This window comes from Danio rerio, chromosome 18, assembly GCF_049306965.1.
Source record: "Danio rerio strain Tuebingen ecotype United States chromosome 18, GRCz12tu, whole genome shotgun sequence".
Lineage (NCBI taxonomy): Eukaryota > Metazoa > Chordata > Actinopteri > Cypriniformes > Danionidae > Danio > Danio rerio.
The window spans coordinates 51185652-51195296 of NC_133193.1; the positions used below are offsets into that span (position 1 = coordinate 51185652).

The window sequence follows — 9645 nt, forward strand, 5'->3', positions numbered from 1 at the left end:
GCTGGTCAGGCTGAAAAATGACTAGCTAAATTCAGCTAAAACCAGCTTGACCAGCCTGGTTTAAGCTGGACATAGCTAGTTTTGGCTGGACTCCCAGCCTGGCTAGGCTGGTCAAGCTGGTTTAAGCTGGTCATTTCCCAGCCTGACCAGCTAAGACCAGGCTGAAAAAGGCTGGAAATCAGCCTGGAAGTGGCCAAAACCCCTCTAAAACCAGCCTGGTTGACCAGCTAAAACTAGCCAACCAGTCTAGGCTGGTTTAAGCTGGATTTTCCTGTAGGGACAGTTGATAGCATCACGCATTTAGGAGATTTGTCAGCTGCACATCCATGATGTGTATATATATTATATATATAATATATTATATTATTAATATTATCATATGGTCTGTTGAAATTGTTGATTCTGATTGGCTGGAGCGTGTGCATTATTTTTGTTGAAACGCACAGGTAGTTCCAGTCAGTTATGATCACAGCTCAAAATAAATGCGCTTCTCCCAAATGTTTACAGTCACCATAGCAACTCACATGTCAACGGTTCAAAGGAAAAAAACGATGAGGACTTCTAATGGCTGATAGGGAATCTGCAAAATAAAAATACTCATAAGGTATGCCACAAAAGTGTTTTAAGTAAGTTTTAAGTGTTTTTCAAGCGTGAATTCAAATATTTTACAGTCAAATCAGCAGTTTATGTATAAGCAGCGCATCGTGTGGTTCTTCGCCTCCACGTCATGCATTAAAGTCATTTAATGTATGGCAAGCCATTGATTATCCCATTATTAGCCCCCTTTGAATATTTTCTTTGTTTTTTAATAATTTAATAATTTGTTTGTTTTATTTTTTACATTTTTTCAATCACCATTATAGGGTCAAAATTAGCTCCTTTTTAGGCATTTTTTTTCCAATAGTCTACAGAACAAACCATCGTTATACAAAAAACTTGCCAAATTACTCTAGCCTGCCTAGTTAACCTAATTAACCTAGTTAAGCCTTTAAATGTCACTTTAGGCTGTATAAATATTATTTATAGTAAAATATTATTTGCAGTCATCATGGTAAAGATGAAATAAATCAGTTATTAGAAATTAGTCATTAAAACTATAATGTTTAGAAATGTGTTGAAAAAATCTGCTCTCCGTTAAAAAGAAATTGGGGGAAAAAAAAATCAAGCGGTCTAATAATTTAGGGGGGCAAATAATTCTGACTTCAACTAAATATATATATATATATATATATATATATATATATATATATATATATATATATATATATATATATATATATATATATGCCACTTTTTACTGCATTTTACACTCTTGACTTCTTTCCCACTTTTTTTTTACTCTCAAGCAGAAGCCGGCATTCATACATATGGATGTGGTGTTTGGCTGCCAACATACAGTAGCTATATACTCAGCTATATATTCAGTTTCTTCATTTATGTGTCAGTGCAGTTGATAGGGTCCAACTTGATCGTTTTAGGCATCATAATAGTATATAGACCCTTCTTTTCTGGTTCATTAAAAAAGGCATTACACCGAATCTGAATGCATGAATGCAACATTCGCCGTGCTTTATTAGCTGTCACAGAAGTGCATTAGAAACCTCATGCATGCAAGGAAAGCTTGTAAAATCGGGGTGAATAAATATTACATGATGCATCTGATAAATAGATGCATGAACAGAATGCAGTGTTTACGATCATGTCCATCTACTGTATAAGCGGGTTGGTGAGTGGGAGGAATGCTGCTGGAAGTTTTTGGACTTATTTTTTGTAGTTTACACAATTCATCCCCTTTCCTTCCTTTATTGTTGGGTGATTCTTGAAGCCGCATTTTTATTCATGACTATTAATCTCCTCTGCTTGCATGTGTTCACCTTTGCTCAAGCGAGCAGCTGCTGAGAGTGTTTACAGTATAAGAGCGCCACCTGGTGGAGACTTATAGAACTGAACACTTCAAACCTGAGTTTATCTAGTTGCTGTTTTTTTTTATTATATTGTTCTTTTCCCACACAGATATTCAGCGCTGCACGGATATTGGTTTCCTGCTTGTTTTTCCTCATTCATCACTTTTTTTGCAGTTTGACTGAAGTCAATTTTGAATCTGTCACCGAGACATATGTGCAACACTGTGCCTGACTTTCCACGCACACTACAATGAACCACAAGCATTCTTTAAGCCCAGATATTCACCCCTCGCTCTTTCGTCCATCGATTTAAACATGAACTAATGACTCATTTGGATGCATTCATTCAAAATGTTTACAATTTTTGCCTCTTGCCTCAACACAATTGAAGTCACTCCCCTTCCCATGTGCTCTTTATCACAATGTTTCCTCACGTCTTGCTGCTTTCATGCCTGGAGAACTCCCTCCTTTGTGCGCTGGAGATATCTGTACCTTTGAGTATTCCTTTAATGACACGGCCGCCTTTGTGTCGCCGCCTCTGCCTGCTGTTCTCTCGCATCTTATCTGATTGTTGTGTGCGGCAGCTTCGCTAACAGTGGTCCGTTGGGTAAATTCCCTTTGTTGGTCTATGATTCTAGATGCGCACAATCACAACATGTTCCATCAGTGACAGAACCTGATGCTAACACATGTACAGTTGAAGTCAGAATTAATTATATGATTGTATATTAATTTCCCTATATCTGTTTAACAGAAAGATTTTCAACACATCTGTAAACAATAGTTTTAATAACTCATTTCTAATAACTGATTTGTTTTATCTTTGCCAAGATTAGAGCACATAATATTTAACTAGATACTGTTTAAGATACTAGTGATCAAGCTTAAAGTGACGTTTAAAGACTTAAAGAGCCCCTATTATGCACTATAAAAGATCCTAATTTGGTTTTGGTGGTCTCCAACAACAGGCTGATATGCATGCAAGGTCAAAAAACACAGTCATTGTCTTATAATATGCATTTATTTTTAATTGGAGTAGATCAGCGATTCATTTGTTCCCCTCCTTTGCGTGGGTCTAATCTGCGCTGATTGGTCTGATGATCAAGTTTGTTGTGATTGGTTGACTGGGTTCAGCATGAGACAAAGAGAAACGCCCAGCACTCTTATGAAGTACCCATAGTGCAGCGTATATGTGTGAGCCAGTGACATAGTGGACCCCAAACTGAGCTTGATTTGCGTGATAAGTCCGGTGATCTCCCGCACTCTAGTGTCTGGTGATGTTTGGTGATGTACCATGTCGACATGGAGGCAATCAGGCAAAAGATCTGAACCCATTACGACTCGTTTATTCGACTATGAGTCGACTATTTTGTCAATCAATTGTTTTAAACACGGTGAACTTTCAGATTTAACCCTCAGCTGAATATTTTTATTTACTTAGTGCTGTTACACACCACATGGAAGGCAATTTTTTAAAAACCCATTCTAAGAGCTCTTTAACTAGGTTAATTAGGCAGGTTAGGGTAATTAGGCAAGTCATTGTATAATGATGGTTTGTTCTGTAGACTATTTATACTGCGTAGGGGGGGGGGGGGGGGTAATAATATTGACCTTAAAATAGTTTTAAAAATTAAAACTTGTTTTATTCTAGCCCAAATAAACCAAATAAGATTTTTTTTTTTCCTAAGGAAAAAAATTATATGACATACTTTGAAAAAATCCTTGATCTGTTCACCATTCACCATTTAAGAAATATTTGAAAAAGAAAAGGAGGGCTAATAATTTTCACTTCAACTATGTATGTGTAAGCATTAGGTCCGGTCACTGATGAAACATCTTGAAATTGTGCACATCTAGAATAATACTAACAAATAATACTAATAAATATCAAATCATTAAAAAATAAATCTCAAATTATGTGTGTGTGTATATATATATATATATATATATATATATATATATATATATATATATATATATATATATATATATATATATATATATACATATATTAGCCCCTCTTTGTTTTTGTTTTTTAAATATTTATAAAATTATGTAAATAAATTTCGACAGTATGTCTGATAATATTTTTTCTTGTGGAATTTTTTTTATTTATTTTATTTCGGCTAGAATAAAAGCAGTTTTTTTTTTTTTTAAACATTTTGAAGACAAAATTTTTACTCTATTTAGCTATATATTCTTTCGATAGTCTACAGAACTAATCATCATTATGCAATAACTTGCCTAATTACCCTAACCTGCCTAGTTAACCTAATTAACCCAGTTAAGCCTTTAAATGTCACTTTAAGCTGTATAGAAGTGTCTTGAAAATAGTCAAATATTATTTACTGTCATCATGACAGATACAATAAATCAGTTATTAGAAATGACTCATTAAAACTATTATGTTTATAAATGTGTTGAAGAAATCTGCTCTCCGTTAAACATAAATTGGAGAAAAAAATTAACAGGAGGGCGAATAATTCAGGGGAGCTAATAATTCTGACTTCAACTGTATATATATAAACATACTTTACACACATTAGAAAAGTATTCGAACCCTTTTTGCAGGATGCACGATGAAGAGCTTTGGATTGTTTCTCGCCTCTAAGACTCCTGAGAACTGAGATGAAAATAAAACAAAAAGTGTCCTAGATTTGAGCAGAAAGGATAAAGGAGAGAGGAGGAAGAGAGATTAAAGAGCATGGAATGATTCGGCTGTAGTCATGCCGTTTTATTTTTTCCCGTCCTTCTCTTTTCTGTCTCGGAGGAAGCGTGACATTCTTAGTGACATACTCTGGATTAGAGGCCCGCAGATTAGAGACGCTGCAGGTAAACAGCACTTGGTCAGTAATGCATGTCAATGTCATCATTTGCAATCTACTATGAGACTTCAAACTATTAAATAAAGCAAAAAAATATTGCAAGATTTTATTGTTACTTCTACTTCTTCATTTAAATCATATTGAGCTGTAATAGAACTTGAAATGATAGTTATGGGGGCGGCACGGTGGCTCAGTGGTTAGCACTGTGGCTTCACTGCAAGAAGGTTACTGGTGTGAGTCCCTGCTGCGTCATTTGGCATTTCTGTGTGGAGTTTGCATGTTCTCCTCAAGTTGGCGTGGGATTCCTCCGGGTGCTCTGGTTTCCCCCACAGTCCAAACACATACGCTATAGGGGAATTGTTTGAACTAAATTGACCATATGTATGAGAGAGTATGGGTGTTTCCCTGTACTGAGAAAGAAGAGCATTCACTGTTTACAACATATGTTGGAATAGTTGGCGGTCCATTCCACTGTGTTGACCCCTGATAAGCCAGAGACTGGGCCGAAGGAAAATGAAAGAATGAACTCTGGACACAAAAATTGCTTCAGCATTTCCATTTTTTGTTTGATGTATCCCTTTAATGTAGTTCTCGCGACTTCACTTGAACTTGAAGCTAATGGGTTATGAGTAAACCTTGTTCTTCATGTGTTCAGCGCTTTTAAGATCACCACCTTTGATCTTTTATTTAAGATTTTCAGACAAGATAATGCAGTGATTTTAAGGGCTCTAAGTGACTTTTGGCTGATTTGTACATATCCACAGTGAGCAATATCTTTTTAACCAGTTAAACTCTGCGTATGTCCCACTCTGTGACGTCATCGACTTTCGCTTTAAGATTTAAAGGGCTAGCATTGCACGTGTTGAATCTATATTTTATGCACATATGGTCACTTTGGTTTTTTTATTCTACTGTACAAAAGTTATTTACACTTAAATACACAGTATTTTGGAGACCCGAGCTGGGTATTGAACATTGGTTCATTTTCATATTTTTCATATGACACATGTACAAGTTATAGCTCAAATAAAAGCTCTTGCCGGTGCTCATACAAGTCTAGCATTCTTTTTACTGAATTATATTTACATCTCAAACAGTTGTCGAATGAATCTCAGTGTTTTGATGGCGCAGAAGTGAAAACAATACATTTATGATCAATAAGCAGCCCCAGATAGCACAGACAGCTGTCATCTCTCACCTTATGCTGTGCCCTTCAGGACCATTCTCCTCTGTTTTTGAGGTGATGTGCATAAGTAATCCTTTTATATGTCTGACGTGCTCCAAACACAGTGAATTATGTTTGATCAAACAAAAGAATAATGAAATATGAAAACAATGATCGCTCCCTGTGGCTTGTACAGCACCTCTCATCAGTTGGAATGCAATAACTTTTGCATAGATTACGGTAGAGACATTTTTCTTTTTTTCCTATGATTACAGACATGTGCAGGAACCACCAAAATTAATTACAGCACGCTAGACCACACACAACCTAAAAGGCAAAATTTGAGTTTATAAAAATAATAATAATAATAATAATAATAACATTAAAATAAAAAACAAACAGTACCTTTATTCGAGTGTTTATTATGACACAGACAACATATACAGATATTTTAAACACTTTCAATAGTATGAAAATTCAAAGGGTTTTCTTTAAAATTATACCAATTTTTTGCATTTACACCTCTGCATGTGGATTTGGGAAGCTTTTAAATTTGGGTAGGCAAAATCCAGGCGGAAATCCCAAAATAGCCACAGTGTTTAACTGTTTTTTAAGAGCATGCTAACTAAAAACACTATCACACAATTATCTCATTAAACCTATTTTTTTGTAACAAACAATACATAAATTAGACAAAACTGATTGTCTAATTTTAAATCTACTAGTTTACTACACCAAACTACAGCAATGTGAATTATAAATTGTAAACCACTGAGCTGAAGCATATGGTCTCCTATAATAATTTGTCCTCTAAGTGCCAATCCAGCAGGGCATTGACTTTACAAAGTTCCCAACACAGGCTTATTGAAAATACATATACTGTAAAAAATAAAATTACCATTTGTTCAGCACACTTATTCTGTCATAAACAGTTGAAGTCAGAATTATTATTTTTTTATATATATATATATATATTTCCCAAATGATGTTTAACAGGGCAAGGAATTTTTCACAGTATGTCTGATAATGACATTCTGGAGAAAGTCTTATTTGCTTTATTTCGGCTAGAATAAAAGCAGTTTTACATTTTTGAAACCCATTTTAAGGTCAAAATTATTAGCACCTTTAAGCTATATTTTTTTCGATTGTCTACAGAACAAACCCTCGTTATACAATATCTTGCCTAATTACCCTTTTTATTTCTTTTTATTATATATATATATATATATATATATATATATATATATATATATATATATATATATATATATATATATATATATATATATATATATATAGCTTAAGGGGGCTTATAATATGTTTAGAAATGTGTTGAAAAAATCCTAGGGGCTAGGGGGGTATACAGGGGACTAGAAATTTAGGAGGGCTAATAATTCTGAATTCAACTGTATATTGTTTATATATATATATATATATATATATATATATATATATATATATATATATATATATATATATATATATATATATATATATATATATTGTCTACAGAAAAAAAAAAACACTGGTAATGACTTTACTAGTTACCCTAACTTGCCTAATTAACCTAACTAACCTAAGATCACGTGCTTATAATTGCTTGCAGCTGGTCCCGCGTTATTCAATCAGAATATCCCCTTCCATCCATACTCCTCCTTCTTTTCTAGATGGGTGGCACAGTGGCCCAGTGGTTAGCACTGTTGCCTCATAACAAGAACATCACTGGTTCTAGTCCTTACCAAGCCAGCCAACGTTTCTTTGCGGAGTTTATACGTTCTCCCCTTGCTCACGTGGGTTTCCCTCGGGTTCCCCGGTTTCCTCTTGCCGTCCAAAAACATGCAACTTAAGTTAATTGACTAATCCAAATGGGCAGCATAGACATGCTCCTAGTAGGTAGTTATCTCTTATGAGCAATCACTATCCGTTCATTAGTTACTACAGCAGGGGAGTTCTCCAGATCTACCTGAGCTCATCTCACCTCTCGCCTTGCAAATGGGAGGAAGCCTCGGGCTCGAGGATCTTATGAGCTCAGGGCTCTCTCCCAGGATAGCATGACAAGCAAGCTTTATAATCAATCATCAGCAAAGTGTGAGCTCTTGAAACATCCCTTTAAGCTAAATAATAGTATCCTGAAAAATATCTAGTCAAATATTATGCTGCCATCATGGCAAAGATAAGAGAAATCAGTTATTAGAAATGAGTTATTAAAGCTATTATGTATAGAAATGTGTTGAAGAAATCTTTCGTTAAACAGAAATTGCGGTGAAGATATACAGGGGGGCTAATAATTCTGACTTCTCCTTTTTCTCCCCCTCTCCTCTGGCCCCAGCGTTCCCTCGACTCCTTCACGAGCGTGTCAGCGAGCAGAAAGATGCAGAAGGTCAGAGCCAGTAGGGACAGACTGGTGTTGTAGTGCAGCAGGTCTTTGTTCCTCCTCCGCGCCGCTGTTTGGGAGGCTGACTTACTCACTGCTACATCCCAGAGCCTTTCCTCATGTCTTACAAATGCAGCCGTCTGTGTCATATCACATTACGCTCAGAGACGCTCAACAAAGCCTGACAGTCGGACGGAGGAGATGTCAGCGATGTTCCCTTACAGACGTACAGAGTTTACCTGGGAGAAGCTGGAAACAAATGTATTTATTTATGTTACGATTTATCTGAAAACAAACGTCCTATATATTTGCAAGGGCTGTCACTGGATATATTTTGTCCCCGTCACAATGAGATGCTTTCGGGTTTATTTATTTATTTATTTTTGCTTTCTTTGTGCTTTTGAAGGCAGTGTTTCTATTTTTTTTCTTCTGCAGAGGATGGTGTGGCAGTTCTCTAGTGGCCTTCTCTTTAATGCCAGGCTTTGCTTATTATCGAACACCGCTAATCGTTTATTTCAAAGTCCTTAATGGTTTTTTCTTTGTTAAAAGAATTCTAAAGTCCAATCTGTGTTTAATTTGAGTCCAATTATGCTGTTGTTTGCTTATAATAAAATTTCTGAATGCGTGGTTGTGTTGAACAGGGTTGGTTTTCTTATTCCAGCAAAACACTTAAAATATCAAGCTAGATGGATAATTCCAGAAAGACGTAAAAGTGCAGCAGAATGATAGTGTGTTTCAGTTTTAAACACACTCTATGCTGGTGTTATCTGACTTGCATTGAAAATAAAAGGAACTGTTCAAAGAAATGGTGAAGCACACATCGAAATAAATGGGAAACTTTGAGGTTTCCAATACTGTTTGTTGTATGTACAACTTCAAAAAAAAATTAGCTAAGCCACGGTCACACTGCACTTTACTCATTATAGACTTCCATTTCTACACCTGCAAATGCGGCAGACCGGAAACAGAAGTTTCACAGTTCAATGCGCTGGAAAATTCAAGCTCATTGAACTCTGACCTATGAAATCGCATCACGTGATTGTGTTAAGATCAATCGAAGATCAAAACATGACCTCTCTGGACAGAAGTTTAAAACATGGAGCAATCGCTGGCTTTTTAAATGTCTAATCATCTTGTTTAATCCTGCCCCTTTTCACAGCGTCTGACAAAATTTTGCATGCTTAAACCCTAGTGTGACTGTGGTATTACACCTGTAAAGGCTGATTTATACTTCTGTGTCAAACGCACACGTATGCTACGGCGTTGACGCATAGCCCTACGCCTTGGCTGTTGGCATCGCTGACGTGCACCTCTCAAAAAATGTAACTACACGTCGCGACGACACAAAGTGCAAGCTCTGTGATTGGTCAGCTTGGT

The 9645-nt window shown here is 36.0% G+C and overlaps 1 long non-coding RNA gene across 1 annotated transcript; it reads left to right on the plus strand.

Moving 5' to 3' along the window:
• The first annotated feature begins 522 nt into the window (after nt 1–522).
• On the plus strand, nt 523–8903 carry LOC141378688 (uncharacterized). Its single transcript, XR_012393889.1, has 3 exons — nt 523–604; nt 4476–4736; nt 8224–8903. It is a non-coding gene; the product is annotated as an uncharacterized lncRNA (long non-coding RNA).
• The last annotated feature ends 742 nt before the right edge of the window (nt 8904–9645 follow it).